Source organism: Peromyscus maniculatus, chromosome 5, assembly GCF_049852395.1.
Source record: "Peromyscus maniculatus bairdii isolate BWxNUB_F1_BW_parent chromosome 5, HU_Pman_BW_mat_3.1, whole genome shotgun sequence".
In the NCBI taxonomy this organism is placed as follows: Eukaryota; Metazoa; Chordata; class Mammalia; order Rodentia; family Cricetidae; genus Peromyscus; species Peromyscus maniculatus.
In genome coordinates, this window is record NC_134856.1 from 15978386 (window position 1) to 15991879 (window position 13494).

Sequence of the window (13494 nt, forward strand, 5' to 3'; positions counted from 1 at the left end):
TGCGGATAGATCGGACCTAAAGTCATTTACATACCCTGGATTTCCACTCCTATTGGTCAACACGTAACTATTGTAAAAATCTTTTTCTTAACCATCTTACATTGCATTTTTATTCACTTAAAAAATTTACAGTTGTAGTCACTTAAGGAATCCCTTAAATACGAAGAAACAGTTCTCTCTGTATGTGTGTAAAAGTGCCTTACATGGTTGTCGATGTTGTTGTTGTGGTGGTGGTTGTTGTTGTTGTTGTTGTTTTGAGATCTGGTCTTACTGTATTTCCCTGTCTGCTCTTAGACTTGAGGACTCCAGCAATCACCTCCCAAGTGCTAAGATCCTAGACAGATGCCCCCAACCCCAGCCTCACCACCAGTAAACTTTAGCTAACATTCCATTTATGCGGGAGCCAAAGACTGTATATCCAACATTTTGATCTAAAGAAAATTATTAGGAAAATCATTTCATATTTCTATATTGTCAATCCAATTAACATTTGTTCTGAGCCTCCATTGACTCCTCCCTCAATCCCTGGGAGCTGCTTTTCAATCTAGGATTAACCCTTGATCCTTATCACAAAGGGTTCCCAGTGAATAGATAGTGGGGCCTAAAGTTCTACCAAGAACCATCCAAAGTCAAGGAGATACAGAACCTGATTCTTCCCGGATGCAGGTAAGGATGGCAGAAAAATTCAATAATACACATCAAATACAAGAAAAATATGTAATTCGGTGCAAGTACTTCCTCCTCTCCTTCCCAAAATGAACTTGAACTCACGATGAGTGACGTGAGCAGACAGCATCCTTCAGAGCCTGCAGCAGACATCTATGAGGACAGCCTCTATGAAGAAGACCAACCTTGTCCTGAATCTAAAATCATGATCACATTCCCTTTCTGGATGTCAGGTCTGCCATCTGTAAGGTGTGGAGAAGAACTACTTCCCTAGATCATAGCAAAGAGAAGGGTTCCTTTTCCACTTCCACGCTCGCAATGGGCACATCAAAACTCAAGCCCATATCCAAACCCAGGATGTCTTCTAGAGGGTTCTTGAGGAGCCACAGTTGGCAAATGTGTTTACAAGTCTGGCATGCAAGCAAGTCTGAGGACTCTGGCTTTAAAGAAATCAAAAATTAACACTTTCATTAAAGCAGCGAGTGGAAACTAACCCAGACTAGTATAGGAATAAATGCTCCTGGATCATATCCTCTTGGGCCTGGCAAGAAAAAAAAAAAAAAACCTGAAAGTTCCTGTTCTGCAAGCATCACTAGTGGCCAGCTCTGAGCCTGTGCTGAAACTCAACCACAGCCCTCTAGAACAGGCTGCTCCTGTGGGCCGGTTTGGCATATTCTCTGGATCACCTTACAAAGCTGGACCCGGCCATGTTGGCACTTGTGTGGCTGGTTTTCTTCAAGAACACAGAATAGACTCTGGTTCTCACAGGCAGGATGGATGGGGGACTCATTCCCTACTGTCATTGTTGTTGCTAAACTGTGGGAGCATTTTTGTTGGTGTTGCCTTAAGCCTCAAGAGAACTACTGACTCTCAGTCCCTGTCCAAATGCTACTGAGAAACACTAGCAAACAGAGAGATCAGAGTTTTCTGTGCAGGAACAGGTATAGGACAGCAAAGACAAATAATCTCTGTCATGGGATGATTCTGGGTAATATGCAGTGACATGCTGTGTAGATTCCATCAGAAAGTTGGAAAAGAGAAACAGATGTGGGTAGGTATGCCTGAGGACTTGGGGACAGACACAATTGCCTCTGTGTCCTTTGTACACCCAAGCTCTACATGGTGAGAACAGCAGTTTCATGGTGACTACCAGGAAAACATTCCACCCTGCTTGTCCTAGTCCAGGGGCTGACACCTGTAAGCTGTAACACAGAGCGAGAGAGAGAGAGAGAGAGAGAGAGAGAGAGAGAGAGAGAGAGAGAGAGAGAGAGAGAGAGAGAGATTTTACATTGAAATCTTGGAACACACTCAGACTTAATAGCAGTGGGCTGTATTTCCAGGCAGCCTGACTGACAAGGCTGAGTGGTGGGTTGGCTGTCTTTTGACATGAGCGCCTCCATCTCTGGTTCTGCCCTTGGCAAAGCCTTCAGTGACCAGCCCGATCACCTAGACACTGGCATTTCCCAGCATCACACCATCATTTATTTCTTCGTATTCCTTTTGCTAGGGTTATTTCATGGGTCCACACCAACAAGCCAGCAGGGTGGGCTGAACTGGCAGGATGAGAAGCCATTACACAGAGCACACTACCAAAGTCCACGGGTGACAGAGGGCATAGGGCATGCCCTGGATCAAAACCCTGCTATCTCCTCCCTCAGCAACTTCAATAATCAAATTTCCCAGCCCCCAGCCTGTTCTGAGGGAATTATTCCCCAGCTCAGTTCAGATGTTTCTGGCTTTGTGCAGCCATAAAGGAATTGAATTTAGCTGTGTTTGCCTTGCCGGTTCTCTTACTGACAGCACTATTTAATGGACAAACAGTTTGTTTTATTTATCTGACAGGGTTTCTTCACATTGTTTAGGGTTATCAGCCCTCCCCTGCAGATCATATTACAGCTTGTGCCGGTTCGACCCTCAGCAGGGTTCACTCTAAATCAGATCCTTATCTTTGCCTCAGTGATAAATAGAGAGGCCTGGGAGCCCACAGCCAGGTTATTTATTTAGTATCTCCGTGGGTCATGTTTTATACAGCCGGGGCTTCTTGTCAGGCCTTCGAGGATCCATCCAGCTTAGGTTGCACTCAGGAACTAAAACCCAAGGCCCTTAAATAATGTTAACTTAACAGCTGACGTTTTTATGAAATAAGTCTGTGCAGATGCGTGGAGGAAAGGGGACAGTGCAGACAGAGCCAGAGGTAGGTCTCAGCGTGCAAGCATGTGCGTGGTGGGGGAGCAAGTGTGAGAGCCAGAGTGAGCAGGTGTGTGGCTGGGTGCTTGGGATGGCTTGAGAGGAGAGGGGAAGCAAGGCTTTAGATTTTAGGCTTGTTCCAAGCCAGTCAAGAATATTCTGCTTTCAAGTGGAGTTTCTCTTGGAAGAATTTTTAGAAGAAAAGAAATTGTGGGTGGGGCACACTGCCCCTCAAGAAGGCAAGCAAAGCATGGCGGGGGTGGGGGGAGAGTAGGGTGAAGTCTTGCCTGGTGGGAGTTACATAGGCCGGGGAATGGAGAGGTGTTCCTCTGGGGAGTACCCAGACAGAACCATCTGGCTGGGGTAGGGGTATAGAACCATCTGGCGGGGAGCCTCGTCTTCATCCTGTTCTCCAAAACTGTGCATGTCATTATTGTATGTAGTCGTGCGCCTCCACTGCCGTGTCCGTGTCTCCCTGTACACACGACATGTGCTGCTTCACCAAGATTCAATGTTTGACACGCAACCGTGTAAAATTTGAAATTGTCTCAAGGCATTTCTTCGTTTTGAATCCTCCCGGAGGAAGAGGAGAAGGAAACAGTGGCAGTACCAGTGGGTTTCAAACTTCAAGGCCCTACACGGGATGAAGATCCCTTTTCAAAGAACTGTTCTTGGTACTTCTTCAGCTAGAATTGGAGAAGCAAGGCATGGCCCTACTTAAAGGACCCACAAATGCTTGCCATCTCAGTAAAAGCTCAGTTCAGCCTGATGACTCTTACAAAGATATAAGCCCAGTTGCCACTCAACATGCTGGATACCAACTGAAAATGCAAGGTGTCCTGCTGGGGAGGTGGGACCAGCCCCTTGCTGAGGCTTCCACCTGGTGGGTGAAAGGCTACAGGAGCACACCAGTGCATTGCTGATAGGATTGAAACATGGTTTTGTGGTTGGAAGGAACTCTCTGTGGCACTGCCCTGTCATGGAGCCGGCTTAGAAGCTGTTTCAGGGGAACTGGGAAGTATCATTCAATGGCATTGCGTGAAAACACAGACAGGCAAAGAGGGAAGCCTGTGAGAGCATGGGGGCCCTGACTCAGCCCCCAGAAAGTGCTGCAGCTTAGCGTGTCCAGCAGCAAGCATGAAGGGAAGACACCTTCTGTTGGAGAAAGGTGGGTGGCAACTGCAGTCACCAAGGCAGGGAAAGGAAGCCATCACTGAAGCCATGTGAAGACAATTAGAAAGAAATGAGACCCTGCTGTCCTTCCTCTTTGTAAACCTCTAAAAACAATGGTGATTATGGATCCTAAAATAACTAAGTCATTGTCTCTATGAACTTTGACTAATAACTCTTACATGGCAGGGACCTGGGGCCAGCACTGTTCTCAGCATGTTACAGGCATGGACTCCTGTACATCTTATTATATGTCCATGAACTAAGCTCTCATATGGCATCACTGTCATAAATCTAGAAATTGTGCAGGTGAAGTAACATACATACCTGAAGTCCCTTGGTGCCCACATGAGATTCAAATGCAGGCAGCCTAGCTCAAGTCCATAGTCCTTCCTGGGGGCTCTGGCAGCAGATGGAGGCAAAGTGTTTGGGAGCCACGCTCAAAAGAGACCTGTGATGTTCTTTGTTGTGTTTCTCAGGCTCTGTCTTTGCTACCAATGCCTTTGTGCTTTACTCTTCATGGTTGGTGACAACCTTTTTATGACCTGCTGTGGACTTTTGTCCAGATTTCTGGTTCTCGCCCTTGCTTAGACAGCATCCTTTCTCTGTACCTAACTTCCTGGCTGCTTGTCTGAGCAGGTGTGACTCCTCACATCCTCTTCTAGTGGTCCCTCATCTCTTCCTTTTCCAGATTTCTGATCCTTGGATAGCTTGGGCCTCCATTATCTCTATAGAAAGTACTGTAACCAGTGAGCACAGAGAGATACCCAGTGGATATCTGTTGAGAGAATTCATGAGTGAATGGATGATAACTTCCCAGGACTATGTGCCTGCTCCACTGGGCCTGCTCCTGCTTGGGACACTGTCCAGGCACATTCTCCTGAAAGGAGCAGCAGGCAGGAAAACACAAGAGGTTAAAGGAGCTTCCTCTGAGTCCTCAGTGGGCTTCAGCATAAGTCCCTCCCAGCTGCAGGGTTCTACCCCTGACATTTGAAAAAGCATTGAGTCATCACATGCAGCGGGAAACTCCTGGTAGAAATAAAGGTGAAAGTGAATAGAATAGAAAAGCTGTACTGTAATTACATAGAAATGTTGTCCATCTATGGCCAAAGACAGGGAAGAGCTATGAAAAACAAGCAGCATGGCATTACTCAGGGCTTTGGAAGTGGGCCCTTTTAAAATCCACTTCATCTGGGTAAGAATGGCCACCATTAAGACAGCAATAGCTCCTGTTTCATCTCGTACACACAATCCAAATTTTTTAGATACACACATGCATTTATATGTATAAATATATATGTATATATACATTTATATAATTGGAACTCATGAAAGTGGAAAGGGGACCAGTGGAAGGAGAGAGGGGGACAAAATAAGATTATGGAGGAGATGAATGTGATGGAAGTACATTATATACATGTATGAAGAGGTCCTGACGGAATTCACTATTTTGTACAGTTCAACACATTCATAGAAAGTGGAAAGCACTGAATAGTTAGTATTGTTATACACGTGTGGGCGCACACATGAAGAATAACAATATGGAAACAGAAATTGGACTGCCATCCAAGAGAACACTGAGCTAAGAGAACAACCCTGACCTGTTCTTCAAAAGCAGGGTGATCTCTGACTAAACAGTCCACATGATTGCCCAACTCCTGACCTGAGAGGTGCAAGGGTTGTCAACATCAGCGTGATACACTTGCTATGACTGGAAGAGCCCTTTGGGCTTAGGATAAGCACCCTGTGATGGTGCATGGCATTTGGCATTTAGCAGCAGCTGAGTCAACATTGCAACATGCTATAAACATATTAGAACACTTGTGACAGAAGAAAGACAACCCAGCTTTAAAAACAAAAAACAAGCCTATTACAGTCAGTGTGGTGATATGAATCATATTCATGATGAAGTAATAGCCCATGAGCACTTTCAATGTGCAGCATATGATGTTGTTAAATGCTCAGCACAATACCTCACACTGCTCAGGAGTAATAAATGCTCAACAATGATTGGTAGCTGATTGATCTTATGAATAAGCATTTGGGGATATAATTCAGTTTAATACTTAATTATGTTTGTATATAATTAACTTATGTTTCTTCCTCTAAATAGTTAAAAGGTGGAGAGCTACCTTACCGGAGGAAGATCTTGAGATGCAAATAAGGTGTAAGACTATTCAATTTGAGAAACACTCTCAGGAAATGTCCATAAAAAAGAGAGGTATCCTCTTTTCACATGGACAACGGTACTTAATGTCTACATGGAAAAACTTAATTCCAAGTTGGATCATGTAAGGGGCAAAGAAACCAGAGTATGAACTAGCTCTTGCCCATCACTGGTAGAGGACTGGTCGTGCAGATGTTGAATGCCCAGCACTTACTATGTATTCTGGTCTCTGACTCAGCTGCCCCTGTCACGAGAGGGATAACGCCAGGAAGAAATCCTTAGCAGGAGTGGTGATTGCCAGGGTGATGTCAATGGAGCACTAACAAGCTTCTCAATTAGTTAATTGTTCTCTCTGGACCAAAACAACGCCTATGGGATGTTGTCTAGCATGGAGCATCATCATGGAATGCCATCCTTTCTCTCTGTCAACTCAAATTCATCCTCAGTAGTAGAGCCTACTCCATAGCAAACAGTCAATAGTCTTAGAATAAGAAGTCTGTTGTTCAAAGGTCATTCAAATTTCACTCCCTTCATGATACACTATGCATTCTTCCCTAATGGTCCCAGCACATTTTAGACTATGGCTTTGGTCCTTAGCTATTCATTTCTTCTTGTTAAAAGAATGGTCTCTGTGATTTATTTATTTATTTATTTTTATTTTTTTATTTTTTTGATACAGAGTTTCTCTGTGTATCTTTGGAGGGGTCCTGGAACTCACTCTGTAGACCAGGCTGACCTCAAACTCACAGAGATCCACCTGCCTCTGCCTCCCAAGTGCTGGGATTAAAGGCGTGCGTCACCACCACCTGGCGGACTCCATGATCTTAACCTTCACTTGGCTCAGCATTAAAACTCTACCCAACATAAAGTATGAGCTCTAGCAGTCTTTAACATCATCAGAAATGGATACTTCTAATTTTCCCGTGTGGAAACAGGAAGCCTTTTGCTCTGGTGTTCATGGGTCTGAGCATGCTAGCCAAACTCCCCTTTAACAACAGCAAAGCCAATCCTGATTGGTGTGATGTCTCCACTTATGTCTGTTAGTTCTGACCTTAAGCTCTTATCTCTTGTACCCTTCTCAAACTCTTACTAATACCGTGCAGAGATATCAAGTTTACAGATCGATACTAATAGAAACCCTTTCACAATCCATGGCATTGGTGATCTCATGGGTACTGACCCTACTAAAATTGACCTCAGAATAACCCACAAGCAGATACAGACACAAACTCCCAATAGGGAGAAACAGCATGTACCACAAATGGGAGAATCTATTCTCATGGCATTAAAGACATCCATGTCCGTTTTGTGCCTACATAACTTAGAATGACGATGAGTTCATGGACTGTCAGCTCTGGAGGCTGGGAAGACCAATACCAATGCACTGGAGGAATCTTCTTACCATGTCATCCATCCCATGGCAGAACTTGTGATCTGCCCAAGTGCTGAGATTACAGCCATGCGACAACAATCCCTACTAAGTCTCACCATTCAGCACTGTTTCAATGGCAATTGTATTTCAACAGGGATTTTGAAGGGGAAAAACAATGACTCCCTAGCAAAAAGGAATGGGAAAGTGGAAATACCATGCTTGCACTCCTTCAGTCTGAGGGTTAGGTTGCCTTATACTCTCAGACCATTTCTCCTTAGAATAGATGACATTCAAATAGCAGATCCTTCACATGGCCCAGCCCTACTCAACCCTATGCAATGGCTTTTACCTGCCCTTAGGATGAACATAAACTCCCTAGGCTTTCCTGAACATGTGATAGAGAAGTCTCCCCTAACATAACATAGAGAGGTCTCTAGCTTCCTCTCCAGACACAACAAGGAATACCTGTCCATTGCATCTCCACACCACTGCCACAGTCCTTTCCGATTCTAGAGTGTGGTGTACCACATCCCAACACAAGACCTGTGGCCACCAGCCTGCTCTCTTCTGAAGCACAGGGCTGTCTCATACCTGTTCCGGGAAATCACCTCCATCATATCTTCCTCAGAAAGAACTTCTCCAACTGCCTGCCGAGGTCAAGTCCCCTCCTCCATTCATCAGAACCTCCATGAGTTCTATTTCCACCTCTACAGAATAACTGGAGCAGCCTTGAAACACTTCAGTAGAATGTTAGCCCTGCCAAGCCAGAACCTGTACTCTTTAAACCTTGCTCAGCTTAGTACAGACTTTGAGTAAAGGTCTCTTGAACAAATTACAGTTCAAATGAACCATAAGATTCAAACCCAGGTGGATTGTGTCACTGAGGCCCTTCTGCAACTATGTGCCTTCTTCAAGGAGTCACCATGAAGACACCATGGATGCTCGTGCAGGGGCCAGGCCTTGGCCTCTTTTCATGCCTTCTTTGAATGTCTGCAGTTCAGGATAAACGGAAGGTCTGTCTCTTTGTTTTGCTCTCTGCAACCTCAAGTCCCTTGTAATGACACAAAAAGATACACAAACCCCACCCCTCCTCCCAGCCCTTACAAATAACAGAGCAGCTACTGTATGTGGAAAGCCAGCTGCCCAAACTGAGAGTATTAGCATCTCTCAGCATGTAGAAAGATTGGATTAACTTGCTTGTCCTTGTGAAGACATTAATATTGTTCTGTCACCAAGAAGCTGAAACTCCCAATAAATCTCCATTTACAGGCAAATTTGTAGATGCTTAGTGTAGTCATAATAATAGAGTTGTAATTCTTATTGAGCATGCTCAGAGTAGTGGAATATTTATAGCATCCTGCTCAATGTTACACACTTGGGGACACAAATTACAAACTCTTAGAGTTTGGGGGAAAGTTTATAAAAAGGGTGACAATAGAAATAAAATCTAATTTGGGGGGAATTATGGTGGGAAATTACTCAACCAAATTAGAAATCATTTTTATTCACTTCACAGATGGGGTCCAGACAGACTGAAGAGAAAAGATGGATAGTTTTCCTGTAATGCAGATAATGAACTACCAGGTACACACCCATTGCCATTTTCTCCAGAGTTAGATTGGCGTTAGAAGGGTCACAGCTATGTCATGAGCAACAGAAGAAAAACAAAATCTCACTGACCCCCTTAGCAACAAACTTCACTTTTCACTGTGCATCTGTGGTTCAGTCCAGCTCAGGGGTTTGAACTCAGCCAGACTGGGCCCAGGTGACAATTCATACTCAAGTGTGCTTCACGTGTTTGTGGCCGGCAGATCCCCACAGCACATTCTTCTCATGGCGGTTGCAAAAGTCACAAGACAAACCCAAACATATCAGCACTTTTCAAATGTGCACCCTGACCCACCACCCTCCGATGTCCAGGAGGCCAAAGTAAATCCCATTCTCAAACTTTAGGTCAAGAGACAAGCAATGGACTCTACCATGATGGGGACAAAGCAAAGCTCTAGATTTAATAATTTAATAATTCCATGATAGAAGGTCTAAATCCACCCAGCTGCTCTTACAAAATAACATAAACTGGCTGGTTCATGTACAATAGAAACCCATTTCCCACAGTTGTGGGGACTACCAAGTTCAAGTTCAAGGCAGATTCACTGTCCACTTTCTGACCCATATACAGCGGTCTCGCTCTCTCCGAGTACTCACTCAATAAACGAAATAAGAGGTAGTCCTTAGGCCCTTTAATAGGAACGTTCCTTTCATTCAGAAAGGCTCTGTCCCTGTGGCCTGGTCATCTCCCAGGTGTCTCAATTCCTAATGCCATCACCTTGGGGACAGGGTTTCAAAACAGGAAGTTTGAGTGGCCACAACATTCAGACCATTTCACAAGAAATGATTACACAATCAAAGATTAAATCTATTGTAGAGGGCCAGAATTTTTCAAGTAGTGACAAATGTTTTGCTTTGTTTCTGTAGGCACACACACACACACACACACACACACACACACACACACACACACACGAGGTGGGGTGGGATTTATAGCCATTTTGTCTGTCCAGTCCTGGTAATACTGGCAGTTTCTCTTTGGGGAACATCTTTCCCTTCTGTATAATGCAAATGAGGCCCATCTTACCTCTGCTTTTCTGGGACAGCAAAAACAAAACCTAAAGTCTGAGACCAATCAAGGTTATCCATCCTTTTGTCTGATTAGCTCAGAGGTGATCATGTGACCCAGAACACTCCAAAGAGGGTTAAGCCTGGGACCTTAGCTGTAACCACACAGGCACAGCCCACTAGAGCTTGGTGACATCTCTGTGGTACACTGTTTCATGGGAGGCCTTTCTCTTTTCGTGTTGAGCCCTGATTTTCAGGGGATTCTAACCCCATCACCCAGATAAGCATCTCTTTTTTAAGATAGGATGAGTCGCTTTTATGTTGGGTCCTGCCAAAGTCTTTCTGTCACTGAGTGACTTCCTACAGTCTTAGCTCTGGGACTCAGAAAGCTAGACAATCATCTCAAAAGCCTCACTATTGTCATAGCAACATAGTTAAATTATAATGTTCTAAAATTTTTAATGCCACCATTTAAATAGAAGCCAGAAATGTTTTTTTTTAACTGCATTAAGAGCCAAACCAAAAAGAGAGTCTAAGAAAAGTAAATTAAATGCATAAGTGCTAACATTATTTGTGTTGGAAAAACAAACATTGCAGGCCGGATAATAAGAAATATGAGTAGGTTGATAAAAAGATTGGGTATTTTTCTGTAATTGACTTTCCCGCTGCTCCAATTAATAGTGAATTTATTATAGGTTCTGCATAGTGCTTGGAACACTGAGTCTTCTGTCTTGAAACCTCGGGGCAGACAAACATTTTAGGTGATTAAAAAAAAAGCACATTTAGAAAATGATGTTCTGGGAGCCTGCGGGAAGCTATCCATGCCATTCTTCACAAGTTCATTATAGAAGATGAATAAACGTCGAATTAACTTTGCTTCCTCTCATAAATGGCGGGAATGGAGACAACAGCACAAACACTGAGGCGTGACTTGTTCTCTCTCAGCCCTGGTGGCTTCTGGCTGCCATCACAGGCAAAGGAGGCTCCCAGCTAAACTCCGGAGGTGGGGGGAGTTGCTGGAGTCATATCCACCTATCCACTGTGAGCATCTCTTGTGTGAAGGGCAGAGGCGGGAGGGGCGGGAAGAGAGTGGCGGCAAGGACTCTCTCCACTTGTCCCCACGACTTCCCGATTCTATGCCCTCCCCACACAACCTGTAAAATCGAAGTCTTCAAAACCCAGACACACAGAACTGCCTGCTTGATCCCCCACTCCTACAGCTCAACCTGCTACCTGTCCCTTGCTGCTGTTGGCTTTGAGCATCGCTTCATTCCTCTGTGCAGTAAATCGGCCTCCCAGCCAGAGGCTGCAAACTGATTCATGCTTCTCATGCCTGAGACTCAGTGCATGTAGACTATTGGACAGTCGCCATGCTGCCAGGGAGGGCAGATCTCATCACAGGAGGTGAAGGAAGCAGGTATGAGCAACGCAGCAGCTTCCTAGGGCCCTGTTTCCGCCAAGGGAACCCGCCTCACCTTTGCAAAGCAAGTCACATGACTTCAAGTCACACAGCAAAGAATAACACAGAGAGGGGGAAAGAATTGGAATTCAGTCTGCCACATCTACTCCCATATGTATCCCTGCGTTTATGTGCGTTAGTTCCTCCAAATGCAAGTTGTTCAAGGACAAAATAAGTGTGTTTCCTGTATGCAAACCAATCTCTCTCTCTCTCTCTCTCTCTCTCTCTCTCTCTCTCTCTCTCTCTCTCTCTCTCTCTCCTCTCTCTCTCTCTCTCTCTCTTTCCGTCTTTCCTCTGCCATACAACACAACACCTTTTACCATATTTTCATGCAACAAGAGATCTTTGTTAGATGCGAGCATCATGCTGTTTGGATCCTCCAACCACCATAATCTTGAGGTAGATGAACCTCTTTATGTATTACTCAATATCTATTATTGCACAGAGAGAGGGAGAGAGAGAGAGAGAGAGAGAGAGAGAGAGAGAGAGAGAGAGAGAGATATCAAGACTCGGGGGATTAAATTTATTGTCAAGGAGAAAAAAAATGTAAGAAATGAGGTGTGGAAGAGAGAGAGTAGGTGCAGGTGGTGAAGATGTCTCAAATGGATGTGTTAAACACATGATGGTTGTGACTAGCTACCCTTCACACAGTGTACTATGAGAGGACAAGGCAGTGTGAAGAAAAGATAGCAAGTATATTCACTGGCTGGACATATCAACATCTAATATCACATTTTATAGGGTTTTAAAAATGTAACATGGTAACATAAGTTTCTTTCTATTCAGGCCAGAAAAATATATAGCAGAGCTGAAATTCTTGGGTAGAGTGTAGGCAAAATAAAAATACTATAAATGCATGTACTCCCGTCCTTCCTTCCTCTCCTCACCTCTTTCTCTCTCCTTTTTCTTTTCTCCTCTCTCTCTCTTTCTCTTCTATAGAGTCAAGGATCCATCTTAGGGCCTCATATATGCTAGGAAAATATCCTATCGTTGACTTACAGCCCTAAAACAGCAGAATACTCTAGAAAACATGGCAGGTCTTTGGAAGCAGATGGTCAGAGAAGTAAACTAGCAGACTTGAGATCAACTGATTGGGGCCTGGAGCCCCATGCCTCCCTTCTGGACAGTGAAGGTTCACTGCACTGAGGATATTAACTGGAGAGTGAAGACAAACAATGTTTGAGGCTGCCTACTCTTTTTTTTCCATTTTTTTTAATGAGCCAAAAATTTTTAATTATTCATTTCTTACATCTGAAGTACTCCTCGACGACATGTTTGGCCTGAGATCTTTGCCATAATCCTTAACCACCACAGCTGCAACCAACTACTTTATGCGGCTTCTGCTCTGGATCGCTTTTAAAGAGGCCTACTCTTTCCACCAGTTTCTTCTTGTTGTCAACCTTAATCAGGTTGATTTGGTGCTCAGCACAAAGTGCCTCCACCAACTTGACATGCATGGACTCGTCACAGCTAGATGCAAGCACACAGAGATGGGCTTGGAGCTCATCTAAGGCAGCCTCATACATGCCACGTGCTAGGCTGCCGGGGATGAGGGCGGTCTTCAGCACCCCTTGTAGAGTATTGACGTCCATTACACCTCCATTCCTTCTGGGTGAGGCCGAATCTTGAATGCCTCCGAGCTTCTGCCTCCTTGTAACTGAGTACCTGCAGGGGAAAAGGTCCATTTGTTTTCAAATCGGGTTTTGGTTTTGGCTTCTAGGGATTCTGTGTGTGGCTTTCTTATTTCATGCTTAGTATTTCCAAACGATAGCTTCTTTTCTGTGTGTGTGCCCTCTAAGATGAATAGACAGAATTCAACTGACATTGACTTTTACTAAGACAAATTCTAGATTTATT

General features: G+C 44.3%; 1 pseudogene; it reads right to left on the reverse strand.

The window, feature by feature from the left end:
- Nucleotides 1-12938: 12938 nt before the first annotated feature.
- Nucleotides 12939-13229, reverse strand: LOC102915104 (small ribosomal subunit protein eS12 pseudogene; annotated as a pseudogene).
- Nucleotides 13230-13494: the final 265 nt, after the last annotated feature.